Source organism: Notamacropus eugenii, chromosome 6, assembly GCF_028372415.1.
Source record: "Notamacropus eugenii isolate mMacEug1 chromosome 6, mMacEug1.pri_v2, whole genome shotgun sequence".
NCBI classification, from domain to species: Eukaryota; Metazoa; Chordata; class Mammalia; order Diprotodontia; family Macropodidae; genus Notamacropus; species Notamacropus eugenii.
In genome coordinates, this window is record NC_092877.1 from 312,277,080 (window position 1) to 312,295,678 (window position 18,599).

The 18,599-nt window shown below is 37.1% G+C and overlaps 1 protein-coding gene across 6 annotated transcripts in view; it reads left to right on the forward strand.

Moving 5' to 3' along the window:
* The window catches only part of SPAG16 (sperm associated antigen 16), a 1,246,090-nt gene that overhangs the window by 1,157,230 nt on the left and 70,261 nt on the right, over positions 1-18,599 (forward strand). The gene's annotated exons all lie outside the window — the stretch shown is intronic.

Consider the following 18,599-nt stretch of genomic DNA (forward strand, 5'->3'; position numbering starts at 1 on the left):
AGAGACATCTTTAATTTGGGGAAGAGAATTTTGGTCAAAGTTTCCTAGAGGCAGATAACTTTGGGTAAAATTTGGCATTGATGGAAAAGTTAAGGTTTTAATGGTAAATTTGATTTTATGATTGTTATTTAAGCAGGAACTAGAACAGATATAGAAAGGCATGTAAGCCACTTAAGACTTGCCTCAAAGGATGTTCCTTAGCCAATGTGAAATTATAGTCATATCTGAAACCTGGTTATTGGAACTTGCTATTTTTAGATGCTATGGGAGTATTAAGTGACTGTTCTTCTGAGTCTAACTCCAGATATGGATAGCAAGAACGGCGGTCTGAACCTCCAACCCATGATGCCAGTAAGCCTGTGAGATGATGGTATGAACTGCAAAAGGTGATCTCATGGGAAGGGTGGGAGAGCAGCTGTTCAGCCTGGGCTGAGGTAGGATTCTCCTGACTCAATTTCCCCACTGACACCTGGGAGACTTTAAGCCTGACTGAATGCAAGGGGACAAACTAATCCTGCCTGGAACTGACATGAAGTTGGGGAGATATCGTTTCCCTGCAATGTCCCTACTCTTGGTGGCAATTTCCTATAGTCAAAATGTTTGTTAGCTTAATACCAGATCTCTTAAATTATAGATTGTTGGTAAGGGAACACCCAAGGTTAAGTCTAAAATTAAGCTATTAGGCTTAGGACTTTAGGCCGACAGCAATAAGTTAGGGTCCTTTAATTCTTAGTAATAGCGTGGAGACAATTAGTTCAAGGGTATGAAGTTAGCATACGTAGTTATTATTTGTGTCTCAGTTGGTTAATTTAAAGAAAAAAATTCGTTTGTGGTCTATATTGTAAATGCTTTAAGAGAAGTATCACCTGAGCAAAAGTTGGAATTGTTTTACGTGATATGAACTGTGTTAAAAATGAAAAATTTAAAAAAGGGAATTAATTAAATGTATTGAGTCAATTTACTTTAATTGAAAAAAAATTTTAACTGGTGAGAAAATTATTAAAGGTAGTATTTAAAGAGAGAAGGCCTGGACTGGGTATTCTGGAGGATGCTTCTGTAGCCACTGAAGCTTAGTTGCTAATAAGCTCTGATTTTGTTTCAAATCCGCTGAGGGGGAATATTTAGTGTTCCCTCGGCTTGCTAATGAGCACTGTCAAACAGTAGACTAGTCTCTGGTACTCTGTTCTAAAAGGACTGAGGAAGTTTCTCTCTGAAGGAAACTTTGTGGGAAGGACCTGAGCAAGTTCATCCAGTTAACTTCTGTCTGAAGAATATAATAGTATAATTGACAAAGAAGTATAAAATAATATCTACTGTACTAGATAGTTTGAAGCCATACATAACATGAGTAAGGGTCTCTCAATGGCATTCTGAACTAAATGTGAAATGGATCATAGATAGCAAAATTCAGCAATCTTATTGCAAATCACAATTGGTTGAAAATACATCTGCTTCTCCCACCCCACCCCCTTTAATTCTATGCTTCAGGGCAAGAAGAACACATAATTTTCATTCAAATTTATTTCTTATCTTCTCCCAACTCATAGAAAGAAGTCTTTAAATGTAAAATTCCATTCTGGTACTGACATTGTCAATTGTAACCATGACTAAAAATAAAAATATCTGGGTTTTTGGTAAGTTTCACACCAGCTTCATCTTTATAAAGGCATTCTGGGGCAATTTGAAATAATCTTCTTAAACTCTAAGGTTTTCATGGAAACCAATTGATTAGCTAACCTCTTTTTTTGTATTCCAAAAGCAGAATTTCTATTGTCCACAAAAGCATATCCTGGAGTTGATGCAAATACACTTATCCTAAAAGTCAGTCTCCCTGTGGCAGTAGATATAATTGCACTGAATATCCTGGGGAGTCTCAAACTTTCCCAGTCAATAAAGTTCCTTTAACACACCACAACTGTCACAATAGAACAGTTGTCTTATTCTCTTTGCTACTCTGAAGCTGCCAACAGTTCATATTGATCAGTGAATTAAAACCATTCCTCTCTGATACATGCCTGCTTGTTATAAATACCTTTCCATTGTTTGTGTTGTGAGTCAGCACATTACAATGCTGAGGAATGTGACAGCTCCCAGCTAAGTAAAATTCCTAGGTGAAAATGGGAAGGGAATATTAGAATTTGTGTTCACAATTTGCTGCTGTGCAATTCTATCAATGTGGTGTCACCTTGGGGGAAGAGGCAGCCTGGCCCATCACTCAGACTGCCCTTTTCCATCTCATCTTCATTCTCCATGCAAATATCTTTAAGGTCAACACAACAATGTCAGCCAGGTTGATTTGTTTTTAAGCAGACAGGTAATTTGAGGCACTGTTTTTGGAGGGTAATTTTCCTTTTAGGTTGTGTTTTACTTCTTTGAAAAGAGTAGATAGCTCCAGAGCTTCTGCACATGTGGTTTCCCTCTGAAATAACCACTTCATTCTGCCCTTCAGTTCATGCCCTTCACCTTCAAAACCAGACTCATAAACTTACCTCATTCTCTTGCGCAGCAAAAGTTTTCCCATGAACCCCTATCTGACCATAAGCACTTTTTTGCCCAGTGTTTAGGCATTCAATTTTTTCACTGTCTTATGGATAGACTCTTTTCTTTAATTCTTTATTATTTCATATTGTAATGTTGGGTCTAATGTTGTAGCCCCCATCCCCCTAATATCCCAACTGCTCAACACTCAGAGGTGGTTCAAGAAATTATTCTGTGCTGAATGAGTGTGGAAAATGTAAAGAAAACATTGATAACAGCTAGCAGTTCTATATCAACTTAAGGTTTACAAAATACTTTACATATGATATCTCATTTATTCCTCACAACAAGAATATAAGGTAGGTGCTATTATTTATCCCCATTTTACAGATGAAGAAACTGAGGCTGAAAGGGGTTAAGCTATTTGCCCAGGGTTACACAGTTATTAAGTATCTGAGGCTGGATTTGAACTCAAGTCTTCCTGATTGGAAGTCCAGTACTTTACATACTACACCATTTAGCTGCCTATTATTAATTCTTATTTCCTATAATTATTTCTTACCTCTGTCCTCCTGAGTTAAATTTAACATCCTTTATTGTCACTTTTTAGGTGCTAATATTTCTTGTTTCTTGTTTAGCCATTCTGTCCTCTTTTCAATACCTTGGTAACTTCTTCAATCCCTCCTCTCACTCCTAACCTGTCATGTTGTAACAGCGACATAGGAAGGTTTTCTGTACAGGTTCTTTGATCTGCTTTTCTGAAAGGAAAGGTAACTTTTGAGAGGTCAACAAGCTACTTTAATCAAGCACATATATCATTCACTTATTTCAAGGGGAAAAGTCAGCACCCTGAACTTCAGAGAAAATACAGAGAAAAAAAGACCGACAGACAGGGCTTCTAACTATCTGATCATAAGCAATATATATACCACCGATCAACAGACAGATCAATTGTCTAACTATACATACATAGTTACCAGAGAGAGAAGTACCAGTATCTGGATTTTCAAAGCGGAATGGCTCCTCAGTGGCTACCCAGAGTCTCAAGTGACCAAACACTTGCACTGAGTAAGCTCAAAAACAAAACCTCACCTCGGAGTGTATATATACACTTTTCAGAGCCAGAGGGCATTACAACCCTTGAGAATCAGTGCCTCTTTATAAATTAACAAAAGGTATGGACCTTCCTACAAAACAAATCTCCCCCCTGATCAAACTTTGCTTAATGGTCAGGCCCATTAATAGGTGAGGAAGATCTTTAACTCTCAATAACACAATTAACATTACACTTGTTTCATTGCTGTCTGAAGAGTAGAGTGGATTGACTAAAAAACTCCCGCTTGGGGTTTGCTCTCCCAAGAGTGGATATTGTAGTGGATGATAGCTTCTTGCCCAAGAGAGCTGTGCTTCTGTGCTCTAAAATTGTGATGCATGTTTGTATGTTTTGTTTTTTAGTGAGAGATGTGAACAAGTTAGAATAATTTTAGGACATTTCACCCTAAGATGATTCTAAATATAAAGTCTATCGAGAAGCTTGCCTTCTCCAGATACATCTTAGATTTGACTTCAACACTTCTTCATTCAGTGCATTGGTAATCTTACTATTGTAAGGGCTACTTGTGGTGGTGCAGATCACAGCCCATCCATTCTTCTCTCCCTATACCATTTTTGTCCATTCCTTCCCATGAGCCTTTCACAGGACAATCACCAGCAGGATGTGGGGCTCTGCACTAGTTCTCTTTAACTATGTGTGTGCAAATGTAGCTATACAATTAAAATTCTAGAGCTGAAAGTGACCTTGTTGTGGATAGAGCACTGGGCTTAGACTCTGAAAGACTTGAGTTCAAATATTGTGTCAGATACTTGTTAGCTGTGTGACCCTGGGCAAGTTACTTTACCCCTATCTGCCTCAGTTTCTTTAATAATAAAATGGGATTAATCATAGCTTCTCCCTCCTAGAATTGTTGTGAGGATAAAATGAAGTAATTTTTGCAAACCTTAAAAACTGTAAATACTAGCTTATTTAATATATAAAAGTTCACAGACATTTTAAAATAGTTCAAATAGAAATATAATATTGTGGTTATGTAATAAATATGCATAGCGTTAATGAAGGAACTTTTTATCCCATCCCTTGGTCTTTTTCTTTTATGCTCTCTTGTTCTGTCCTATTAGTTTTGACTTTAGGTTTCTACCCCTCCCCCCACCTTAGCCAGATGATAAAACTTGTTTAAACCTAAATTTTCAATATTTAACAGTTCATAGGTCAGAGATGGGGTCCTCTTTCCCATTAAATGACACAGACAACTGTCATTTAGGAAGCTCTTGATAACATATTTGCTTGCTAACAGTACCCATGACCAATGGCTGCCATTTTAACTGATTTGAAGTTATTATTCAAATGTGACACATATCATGGTTCTAACTTGAAGTTTCCTTGTCATTACTGTGAGTAGTAAAATTGAGGAAAGCCATGGGAAATGGGGCTCTACATTTTTTAAAAGGAATGAAAAATACCTTATGCCTCTGAAGGAAACTTAATGTAATACTGAGTACTCTAGAGAGTAAAGTAAATAAAAAGAGAAAAGCTCATTCACAGAATTTGATTAAAATTATGATTTGCACAATGTTTCCATTAAAAATACAATGGTGGCTGATGTATGTTTCCTGTACTTTATATATTTTGAAATGCATTAATTTTCCCTGCTGTGAAAAATGACATTCCAAAACAGGGCAGCAGGGGAAGATGACATCTTTATTATTCTGTCGTATAAAAACTAGTTCTTCAAGATTCTTCGGGGTCTGTGTCTCTCAAGATGTGACAGACTAATATGTTATACTTTGAAATTCTAAGTAGCCTCAATAGCACACCAAGCAATTTCTCTTTATAAGTTAAAAGAAATTCTATTTCTATACACCTATTAAAATGTCTAAAATGTCCTGTTAAAGTCAGGAAAACGACATTTGTCATGCCCTTTTAAAGCATCAATAAGGGATAAGGGGATCCTTATGCATTAGGAAAGTAGTAGATATTGGTCAGACAATGGGTACACATCTTTCTATCATAAGATTTAATTGCTTTTAGCTACCCAGTTATCCAGACAAATTTACTGATGTGATAAGCATTGGCAAAAAAGATTGTAATAGATTTTCCTAACTGTACACAACTTAGATCCAATCACAGTGCCTCAAGTTTACTGCAGCCCAATACAGTATGAAATAAGTTCATTTATGTTTATCAGTATATCATATGTTCCACCAACAAAGTCCTACTCTGATGTCTCATACTGGTAGGGTTCCCAAAGGCTGTGCCAATGTAGTACAAATTCTGGGTGCTTAAAAAATGCTGACACTAGACCTGGCAACTGATTAGATGTTTGTTATCCAAAAAACAATCTCATTAAATGTAGAGAGGCTATTCACTGCTAGGGAGTGAATGATTTACCATCATAGAAATTCATGAAGTTGTCTGTTTGGGCATTGGAAAGGTGGGAATCCTGCTTTAGTGGATGAAGCACCCATACTAATGAAATCATGTATTAGAGCAAGGGAAATTTGGCACAAGGAGCTAAATAAAAACTGAAATTCTGGAATACACTATGGCCAACATAAAGAATTTGGATTTTAATGATTTTCATTCACTTAACAAGCATTGTTTAAAGCAGCTATGATATACCAGGCACTGTTACATTCTGAGTCTACAAAGACAAAAACAAAACCAACTCTTCTCTTAAGGAGCTTACACACTACAAGCTGTAAAAATAGAGAATGTTTAGACACAGTTTCTCTCACAATTAACCAATTAGCCATGCTCAATAAATCAATAAAAGTGTTATTTTTCCCCCTACCCACTGCATTGTCCATTATGTGAAATTCAAAGTTTGTACACATAAAGAGACAGTTAGAGGTAGGACATGCATACCAAATAAATTTGTACCTACTCTATTTTTTTGTTTTCGCTTCCCCTTGTATATTCTTTTCAGTGTTTATGGTGTTTCCTCTTTCCCTGCTTCTAGTAGAATACAAGTTCCTTGAGGGCAAACAGTTGTTTCATTTTTGTTTTTTGCAACTCTAGAACCTTGGACAGTTCCTGGTACATTCTGCTCTTCGTGACCTCATTTGGGTTTTTCTTGGAAAAGATCCTGGAGTGGTTTGCTATTTCCTTGTCCAGCTCATTTTGCAAATGAGGAACTGAGACAAACAGGGTTAAGTGACTTTCCCAGGGTCACATAGCTAGTGTCTGAAGTCAGATTTGAACTCACAAAAATGAGTCTTTCTGACTCTAGGTCCAAAACTCTATCCACTGCCCAGTGCAAATAAATGCTATAATTCAGAGAAGAGAGAAATCACTACAGGCTGTGGTTGATATAGGATGTTACACCCAGTGGGGAGATAAACTGTGTGCAGTGTGAGTAATTATCCAGAGAAAATAGGGTTTTCATTTCAAGCAGGAGGGAAGAGTCTGGGAAAGGCAGGAGGGAGTGAATACATATAAAATATGTATCAGAGAAGGAAGAAGGGTAAAAAGGGCCATTCTGGTTAAAGCTGAGGATTCCTTCTAGGTAGTTTTGGAAGAAAAGTTTGAGATAATAAGTTGAGGTAAGATTTAGAAGTGTCTTCAATTCCATGCTAAAGAATCTGACCTTGTGATACCATAATTTAAAGTACTTTTGAAACACAAGGGTTGGGATGGAGCCAAGATGGTCGAAAGAAGCCAGAAAGTTGCCTGAGCTCTCCCTAGTTTCCCCCAGAAGCAATGTTAAATCAAGCCTCTAAAAGAATTTTGGAATGACAGAATCCACAAAAAGACAAAATGAAATAATTTTCCAGCCCAAGATAACTTAGCAGGACTTCAGGAAAGGTCTGTCTCACTTGAGTAAAAGCAGAATGCAGTCCAGCACAGGCAGTGTCCAGGCAAACCCAGGGAAGCTCTTAGCCACACCACACATCTGCAGCCAAGGCCTCAAGGTCCAGACTCAGTTTGCCAGTGGCATAGCAAGACAGCTATGAGACCTCCAGCCCCAGTGCTGCCAGCTCCAGAACGTAGAGCACAATAGGTGCTACTAGGCTAGATCACCCTCGTACAGTGCGCAAGCTGCCAGCCCCAGCACAGAAAGCCAATGACTATATCCCCTGACCCCCATGGTACAGTGCCCCCTGTACCCCAGGAGCACAACTCAACTTTAAAAAATGAGTAAAAAAGAAAAAAGAGCCCTAAGGAAAAAAAAAAAAGGCTACTGTGGTGACAGGGAAGATAGAAACACAAACTCAGAAGGAGACAAAAAATGTCAAAATGCCTATATGTGAAGCCTTGAAGCAGAATATGAATTGGTCTCAAGCCCAAAAGGTCCTCTTGGAAAAGCTCAAAAAAATTTTGAAAATCAAGTAATAGAGGTAGAAGAAAAATTGGGGGAAAAAATGAGAGTTATGTATGAGACTTGTGAAAAAAGAGTCAACAGCTTGGAAAAAGATGCACAAAAAATTACTGAAGAAAACAATACTTTGAAAAGCAGAATTGGCCAAATGGAAAAGAAGGTACAAAAGCTAACTGAAGAAAATAATTCCTTAGAAATGAGGATTAGAAAAGAGGAAGCAAATGACTCTATGAGACATCAAGAATCAGTTAAAATCAAAAGAAGAAAATACAAAATACCTTATTGGAAAAACAACTGACTTAGAAAATAGATTCAGGAGAGAACGTTTAAGAATCATTGGACTACCTAAAATACATGATCAGAAAAATAGATCCTGGACAATATCTTTAAGAAGTTATTAAGAAAACTGCCCTGATATCTTAGAACCAGAGGGCAAAAAATAGTCACTGAAAGAATACACTGATCATCTCCTGAAAGATATCCCAAAATGAAAACTCCAAGCAATATTGTAGCGAAATTTCAAAACTATTGGGCCAAGGAAAAAATAATTGCAAGTTGTGAGAAAGAAACAATTCAAATAGTAAGGAACCACAGTCAGGATTGCACAGGCCTTAGCAGCTTCTACATTAAAGAATCAGAGGGGCTTGGAATATGATATTCCAGAAGGCAAAGGAGCTTGGATTACAACCAAGAATAAACTACCCAGCAAAACTGAGCTTAATATTCCTAGGGAAAAGATGAACATTCTGTGAAATGGTGGACTTCCAAAATTTCCTGATGAAAAGACCAGAGCTGAACAGAAAATTTGGTCTTTATATGTGACTCAAGAGAAGCATAAAAAGGTAAACAGAAAAGAAAAAATAGTATTCAGTAAGATTAAATTGTTTACATACCTACATGGGAAGATAATAATTGTAACTCTTAAGAACTGTATCTCTATTGGGGAAGTTAGAAGGAGTATACTGAAAGGATGTGGGTTTAAGTTGTCTTTGATGTGATGATAAAAAAATATAGGTAATGAGTGGAAAAAGGATTGTACTGGGAAAATAGGAAAGGGAGAGATAGAATGGAGTAAATTATATCAAATGAAAAGGCATGGAAGACCTATTACAGTAGAGGGAAAGAAGGGAAGGGGTAAGCATTGTTTAAACCTTACTCTCATTGGCTTTTGCTCTTGGAGGGAATAACATATGCACTCAGCTGGGTAAAGAAATCTGTCTTACTCTATAGAGAAATAGGAGGGGAAGAGGAAAAGAGAAGGGTGAGGGGGGCTAATAGAAGAGGGGGCACAGATTAAGGGAAGTAGTAGTCAAAAGCAAAACACTGGTGAGACGGGATAAGGTAAAAGGAGAGAGAGAAAAGTATGAACAGTGGGGAAATGGGATAAAGGGAAATATACAGTAAGTTATTATAACTGTGATTGTGAATGGGATAATCTCTCTTATAAAACAGAAGTATATAGCAGAGTGGATTAAAAAACAGAATCCTACAATATGTGGTCTACAAGAAATACTTCTGAAGCAGAGACACACACAGAGTAAAGGCAAAAAGCTGGAGAATTATATGTTATGCTTCAGTTTAAGTAAAAGAACCAGGGGTAGCAAGCCTGAACTCAGACAAAGCAAAAACAAAAATAGATCTAGCTAAAAGAGACAAGGAAGGAAACTACATCTTGCTAAAAGGTACCATATGCAAGGAAGTAATATCAGTACAAAGCATATATCACCAAGTCGTATAGCATCCAAATTCTTAGAAGAGAAGTGATCTACAAGAAGAAATAGACAGTAAAAATGTAATAGTGGACAGACCTCAACATCCCCCTCTCAGAACTAGGTAAATCAATAAGCTCAAAATAGGTACATGATTTAGAACCAAAGGGTGATGCCATATGCAAGTTAGGAGTACAAGCAATAATTTGCCTGTCAGATCTATGGAGAGGGGAAGAATTTATGACCAAACAAGAGAGAAAGAGAACATTATGAAATACAAAATGGATAATTTTGATTACATTAAAATTTTTAAAGTTTTTACACGAACAAAACAATGCATCCTAAATTAGAAAGAAAGCAGAAAGACGGGAAATTATTTTTACAGCAAGCATTTCTGATAAAGGTCTCATTTCTCAAATATATAAAGAACTGAGTCAAATTTATAAGAAAATAAATCATTCCCCAATTGATAAATGGTCAGTGGATATGAATAGGTAGTTTTCAGATAAAGAAATCAAAACTATCTATAGTCATATAAAAAATGTTCTAAATCACTATTGATTAGAGAAATGCAAATCAAAACAATTCTGAGGTAACACTTCACACCTGTCAAATTGGCTAATATGACAGAAAAGGAAGATCATAAATGTTGAAGAAGATGTGGGAAAATGGGGGTACTGATGCATTGCTGGTGGAGTTGTGAACTGATGCAATCATTCTGGAGAACAATTTGAATCTATGCCCAAAGGGCCATCAAACTGTGCATACCCTTTGATAAGGTCTGTGTGCTAAAGATATCATAAAAATGAGGAAAGGACCTACATATACAAAACAAAATTACAGCAGCTCCTGTTTGTAGTGGCAAAGAATTGAAAATTGAGGGGATGTCCATCCATTGGGGAATGGCTGAAGAAGTTGTGGTATATGAATGTAATGGAATACTATTGTGCTATAAGACATGATGAACAGGTACATTTCAGAAAAACCTGGAAAGACTTACACGACTTGATGCTAATGCAAGCGAGCAGAACCAGGAGAGCATTGTACACATTAGCAGTAATACTGTGCTTAGGTCTTAGGTGTTCTCAGCAATACAGTGATTTAAGACAATTCCAAAAGACTCATAGTAGAAAATGCTATCCACATCCAGAAAAAAGAACTGTGGAGGCTGAATGCAGATTGAAGCATATTATTTTTATTTGGGGTTTTTTTGGGGGGGGGCGGAGTTGTGCCTTTATCCTTTTGTTTTGTTTCTTCTCTCACAACCTGCTAAGGTTTCCATGATTTTACATGTATAACCATTTTCAGATTGCTTGCCATCTTGGGGATGGGGGGAGGAGAAAAACTTGAACTTAAAGTCTTATAAAAATGAATATTGAAAACTATCTTTACATGTAATTAGAAAAATAAAATATTACTTACAAAAATTTTTTGAATGAAATGCATGGGTTAAGTTCTGTCATCAATTCATTTAAAAAATAATGGATTAAACAGCATCACACTTTCAAAGATGAAAAATTTTCTGTAATATTAAGGAATTTGCCTAAATAATCCATATAGCAAGGGAACTTCATTCCAATTACTTTAAGGTAAATGATTCATATTTAACTGCACTTATATCGACCTGTTCTCAGTAAACAACATGATTTTGATATCCTTCATGTACTTTTGGAACCACTTATGTGAACAGACAGAAGGGAAATTATTCCATAAAATTAAAGAAACTTTACATCAAATTTAATAGAAACAGTTTTGCCTAATGGAGTAATGACTTTTTATGCTGCTTATGCCTTTCCATTAGTAAAGAATATGTGAAATTAGAAAAGAACTCAAGGTCTTCTGTGATATATGCATGAAAGTAACAATACTGTGGAGAAAATGATGAGATCTCTCTGAATTTAAATGTGTATAAGGTTTACAACAGGCTATGGATCTACTAAATGAAGCAATAGACTGGGTCTCAAAAGTCCATAATCAGATGTGCCAGTAACTTTAAAAGTTTTCTCATTTGAAGACACCCCTGTAATAGCACTCCCCTCATGGCCTCTGTGAAGACTTCTCCCCTCAAACTTTGTAAACCTGGTCCACTTTTTTCCCCTTCAATTTATCTTTGCAATATTCAAGTTATCAACATAATTTCAAGACTGGAGTTGGTGGAAACTTAATGAGAATCTCATGAAAATATTGAAGAATCCTCCCAAACCCCACATACACAATTGCCTTAAACATGCAGTAAATAGGTGGTTTTCTTGTTTTGATTCAAATTAAGAGGATGGGCCACTATGTTTTTGTTCAGATATTTTGGTCTTGTCCAACTCTTCATGACCTCAATTGAAATTTCCTTGGCAAAATACTACAATGGGTTGCCATTTCTTTCTCCAGCTCATTTTGCTTATGAGAAAACTGAGGCAGACCGGGTTAAGTGACTTGCCTAGTACACACACCTAGTAAGTGTCTGAAGGGAGATTTGAACTCATGTTTTCTTGACTCCAGATCCAGCACTCTACCCATTGCATCACCTAGTTTTCTGGATAATTATATTCTGAGTAATTGGAAAAGGAAAATTAAGTTAATTGTATAGGAGCTAGATGTTGTAATAGAGAGAGCTGCATGCCTGAAGTCGAGAAGAGTCATCTTCTGAGGTCAAATCTGTCCTCAGACATTTACTAGTTGTGTGATCCTGAGCAAGTTACTTAACCTTGTTTACCTCAATTTCTACATCTGTAAAATGAACTGGAGAAGGAACAGGCAAACCACTCCAGTATCTGTGCCAAGAAAACGCCAGAATGGGTCACAAAGAACAGGACATGCCTGAAAATAACTAAACAACATCTCTGATATTTAAAACATACTGACTTTCTTCTTAGGTTATGCAAACCCATCATGTATTTGTTCTTTATTAACTCTTCCCTTCTTGACCTCTAGTAGAAAATCTATTTAGACAACTTTTAAACCTTTTTTTTTCTTTTTGAACACTCTCATCCTTTTATCCTCTATCCTTGTCTGCTATTATCCTTCCACTTTTCCCAGCCAGGCATATCTGTAACATCATTTCCAGTCATTCTTTCCAGCTTGAGTGATAATATCTCCCTGAGCAGCCCCTCTCAATCATTCCTTTTAAATGTACCTTCCCTTCTATTTTCCCAATATATCTAAACTTCCTTTTATACACCCAATTTTTAGTGCTAAACACTAAGAATACAAAGAAAGGCAACTAAGACAGCTCCTATTCTCAAGGAACTCAGTCTAATATGGGAAACAACTATGTCTAAATATTGTAAAAATTGAAGATTAAGAACAGAGGGAATGTATTAAGAATGTGGAGGACTGGGAAAGCCTTCTTGAAAAGGGAGAAATTTTATAGAGAATCAAATGTAAAAGTAGGTAATTATCTGATGATTCTGATTCAGTGTCTATCAGTGTAGCATACATGGTGGATTCTTAATCGTTCGCTGAATGAATGGATGGAAGGATGAATGAATTAAGGATACAAACAGCAAATCTATGTAACATCTGATCCTCAACATAATTGCTTCACAATAGCAAGCAATAGATGTGTTGAAGAAAAAATATTAATACAATACTCTCTGTTACAGGCATGTCTATCAGAAACAAAGGAAATTTCTCCCTGGGATCAATAGCTTAATCCTTTCTCAATAAAGAAGGGTAGGTAATTGAACCAGTCTCTTCTAAGAAGGACAGAAAGAAACTGACTTTAGATAGGTCAGTAGCCCAAATACTTCATAGATGGTAAAGGCAAAGATCTAAACAAGACAAGGGTTATTATTTGTTCAAAGTCCAGATTTTCACTCAATCCAAATGCCTAAGAAAGACCTTTTTACCTTCACCTAACCTACCTCTAAAGAGGGAAATTTGGAATGGATTCTTAGACCAGAGAAATATAACTTCCTAATATTTTCAGCGTTATTTAAAAAGTAGGTTTTTTTTTTATATGCTGCCACAGAGGTCATTGGTTTTTTTTTGTTGTTGTTGTTGTTTTATCTGATTTAATGCTTTGCTCAGGACTGTACCTTGAATATATCTGAAATTAGTTGCAATCTAATTAAGTGGATTCACCAGGACAAATTGACCATTTTCATAAAAATGTATTCTGAAAGTGCCTGCTTAACCTGAGACAACCTCCATTTCAAATACCATGGCATCTTACTGCCTCCACAGGTCTCCCCGCCTGGCCTGACCTGACTTGCCTTCAAGGAAAACAGAATACACCTTATTGCTCCTTCTGATTTCCTGATCTAAGCTTAATAACAAACTGAGAAGACTACACTGAGGCAAAACCCCTAAGGACATTGATAACTCACCAGAACTCAATGATTAACAAACTCTTCCCACCCTTAGTCCCTCCCCATACCAGGAGTTCTAAACTACTCCTTATTATTCAAACCCAGTTCTCTGTCCCTGTTATCAATGCCCTTATTCCCATGCCCCTCAAGCCCACCTCCACCTTCACCAGCAGAAGCACCACCACCAACAACACCAACACCACTGTCCTATTCTAAAGTTACCCACACCTTCCACTGTGATCTCTGGAATGATTGCTCCATATGTAATAAACTTGCTTTCATCTTAATTTTTTTCCTTACCTACTCCATCCATCTTTTGTGTCTCATTGAAACTGACTTCCTCCAGATGACAAAGTTCTGCTGGCTTCCCATTCCATTACAAGTGGCATTTTCACTCATTTTCCTGACTCACTGGATGAATACAGTTGGAATATTTCTTGTTGCCCATTACCACTTCCAAGTTCACCCTCTGCCACTATCACTCAGTAATCTCTCCTTGTTTGAGAGTTACTCAATTCATATTTACTACCCAATCAAACTTCTGTTAGCCACTGTCTACCAAACCCTGGATACTGCCTTTCTTCCCTCAATGAGTTCAGTGCCTGGTTCATAATTCTTCTCCCCTACCCAATAGCTGTCATCATATTAGGGGACTTCAACATATATAATTTTATACTCCTTCAAGCACTTTATCCTTCCATTTCCTCAACTTACTCATTTCCCCTGACCTACTCCACCAATCCATCTCAACTACACAGAGAAAACACTATAGCCAGAATCTTGACAGCCACTAATCAATGCATCATTTCTATGTTCATGAATTCTGAACTCCTCTTACCTAACTTACCTAACTTCCCTATCTATTATCATTTCACCTCTCCCTCTGTTTGAAAAACCTGAACTCTATTCTCTGTCCTCCAAGACAGGACCTCCAATCCCTCAAACCTCCAGTTCTTTCCCAGATCACCGCCCCTGTATTAGCTATAGTCTGCTCCCTTCTTCAACTTCATCACTTAATGAACCAGTTCAAATCTACATTGTCCTCTTTTGAGCTCCTTGCCCCCTTGTCCTATCATCAAGCTTGCTCTCTCAAGCCTCACTCTAAGATTACTCCCTTGATTACTTTTTAGATTACACCGACTGCTGCCTTCGTACCTACTGACATCCTGTTAAACTAAGCTAGAGAAAATAAAAACTGTGCTAACTGAATCCACTACAAATTTATGTCACATAATTTCAACCAGTCCTTACTGTAGCAAGGCAAACCTTTTATAACTCCCTAATTGAATCACTATTCAACCTACCACCAGAGCCCTTCAAAGCATTTCTATCCCTCTTCAAGCCTTCTATAATTCTTTCTCTTCCACCCTCAGGTAAGAATCTTATCTTATCATATACACACACACACACGTATAGATGTACATATGTATAGATGTATATGTGTATAGATGTATATGTACATCTATACAAGTATATGCATGCAAAATTTGCTCCTACTTCTTCCCACTTTTTCTCATATCACCTCAATACTTTCTGACACTATGTCCTTCTTCACCCCTATCTCATGTGAAGAATTGGCCCTCCTTGCCAAGTCACATTTTTTTATGTGGACAAGTATCCTATTCTGTCCCGTTCCATCCTCTCTTTCCCTGCAGATTGCCCCCTCCTCTTTTGTGGGGCTAAGCTCCTTCAGAAGGCTGTGTATGCTGGCACTTCCTTTCCTCTCACTCTTCTTAACTCTTCACAGTTCAGCTTCTGACCTCATCATTTGTCCAAATCTATTCTCCCCAAAGTTACCAGTGATCTATCTTCATTGCCAAATCTAATGGTTTTTCTCGGTTCTAATTTTTTTTGCTCTCTTCAGCCTTTGACAGTATCAATTCCCATGTTCTCCTTGACACTCTCTTCTCTTCTCTGACACTATTCTGATTGTCTTCTACTTATGTAACCATCCCCTTCCCAACCTGCTTTGCTGAATCTTAGTCCTAGTCAGCCTTCTAACCATGGATGTCCCCCAGTATTCTGTCCTGGGTCCTCTTATTTTCTCCCTCCATACTATTTTATTTGATGGTCTCATCAGCCCCCATGGATTCCAAGAGCATCTCTATGCTAATGATTATCAGATCTACTTATCTAGTTCCAACTTCTCTCCTGACCTCCAGTCAATAGAATCTCGATCTGCCCATTGAACATCTTCTCTGGATACCCCATAGATATCTTAAACTCAACTTGATCAAAATTGAACTCATCTTTTCCCCAAAAACCTCTCCTCTTTCTTACTTCTTTCTTACTGTTGGGGGTATGACAGTCGTCCCAGTTACCCAGGCTCACAATCTAGGTGTCATATTGGACTCTTCATGTCCCATCTGTTGCCAAGGCCTACTGATTTTACTTTTGTAACATCTCTCATATATACTCCCTTCTCTTCTCTAATATTGCTGCTACGCTGGTGCGAGCCCTCCATCACTCCATATCTGAACTATTACAATAACCTGCTGGCTGGTGTCCCTTCCTCTAGTCTCTCTCCACCCCAGTCCTTCACTTAGTTATCAAATTGTTCTTCCTAAAGCATACATCTGACCCTGTCATTCCCCCATTCACTATGTGTGTATGTGTATACATATATATGTATATTTATAAATACATGCATACACATGCACATACATACATTCTGTAAACCCTATATCCTTATCACCTCCAAGATCAAATACAAAATCTACTTTTCATTCAAAGCGCTTCATAATCCGGATTCCTGCCATGTTTTCAGTCTTCTACCTTGCTCACTCTCATTTGCTCTGCAATCTAGTGACACCAGTATTCTTGCCAGTTCTCAGATATGACACTCATCTCCTGAAACACCCAGCCAGATGGGCTTTTCACTCTAGCTGGAATGTTTTCCCTCCTCATCTCTTCCTACTGATTTCCCTGACTTCCTTCAACTTCCAACTAAAATCCTGACTTGTGATGCTAGTGACTTCTTTCTGTTTATTACTTTTAATTTGTCTTATATCTTTATAAGGTTTGCTGTTATATACGCATACATATATTTATTATTTATATGTAGTTGCACGTTATCTCCCCTCTTGGACTGTGAGCCCCTTGGAATCATGGACTACCTGTGTCCTTCCTTTGCATTTTCAAGCCTTAATCCAGTGCCTGGCACATAGTAGGTGCTTACTAAACACTTATTAACTGACGATGTGATTGAGTATTATAAGGAAAGAACTCCATCCTAAAGAATTTTGTCTTTTACTTGGTAAGACAAAACTAACACAAGCCAGACAAGAGCAATAGTATGCATATTAAAAGACTTCTGGAATTAGTCAGGAGATATGAACAACCATGAGCAAGCCACCTCTGAGCCTTAATTTCCTCATCTGTAAAAAGAGTATAATAACAAAACCACAAAGATGAAATTGTCTATAATTTAACAGAGAGGATATGACTAGCTAGTGCTGTGGAGTTGTTTTCATATAGGCAATTTTCCACAGAGGAGGATGGGAAAGGATTATGAGCAGTTTCACCTCATAAAACAGCAAGAAGCAATGGAGAGAGAAATTAGTTTACAGAAAGTTTAATTGGCAGTGAGACCCAATTAAGCCAAATCTTCCCTAGAGCATTTAAGGATAACACAGGAAGGGGGGACAACAAATAGATGAAAAATGGAAAGATCTGTTGGAATTTGCTATAATAAGCTGTCTTCTCCATTAAAACAGTGGTGCCACCAATGGTTATTCGGATTCTAACATCGTGGTGCTCTATGAGCCCATATAATTGTGCCATCAAATTTAGTGTAAATAAGGTGAAATTAAAGAAAACAAAAAAAATGGAAGGATCATTTGGACCAGGCCAAATATAAGAAGAGAGGTCCAGCTAAAAGACAAACAATTTTGAACTCAATGAGAAACTGATCCCCAGGATGGCTAAAAATTGGAGAGATGCAAATGATTTTTAAAAATCACAGATATTAATGCTACTGAAAGAGGTGATTGCAAAGACATCCACAACTAGTAGGCCCTATGTACTCTTTCTGAAAATGATAAAATATTTATGAGAATAATGTACAAATATATTTAAGACATCCTTTGGGGAAAAATGGGAAAGGAAAAGTCTTAATAAATTTTCCACTACAGACCATATCTTTACAATCATGCATTTGATTAGAAGGTAAAAAGATACAAAATCCTACTATGGATATTTTTTTTAACAATAGAAAATGCATTTGATTCATTAACTATAGAAAATTCATTATGATTTTCATTCATTCATTCATTCATTCATTCATTCATTGAATAATAGATTCATTCATCAAATTGCCTCCCATGCATGTGTTATGATCATTCCTTAAGTGATTACTTAATAGATGGACCTACAAAGTTAATTTTTTTTTTAAAAATAAAACTTTGTTTTATTTTCCTCTGATTTTTTTATATTAAGCAAATCATTAAATAGGAAGTTGTATGCTGACCAATGGTAATTGCCTCTGTCACAGAAGATGCCAGGTGCAGAGTCTCCATGGAGCAGGGATTCTCTACAGATGCTAGTATTAGAGATGTTTCCATTGATGAATGACATGATGCTGATTGTAATAAACCCCAGAATATTTCTGAAGCTTGTAAATGAGATCCATGGAATCACTCAGAAGAGTTCAGCTTAACAGTCCACATAGGAAAATAAAAGTGAATGAAGAATTCCTATTATCCAGACTATGGTTAGACGCTTCATAGAACTAT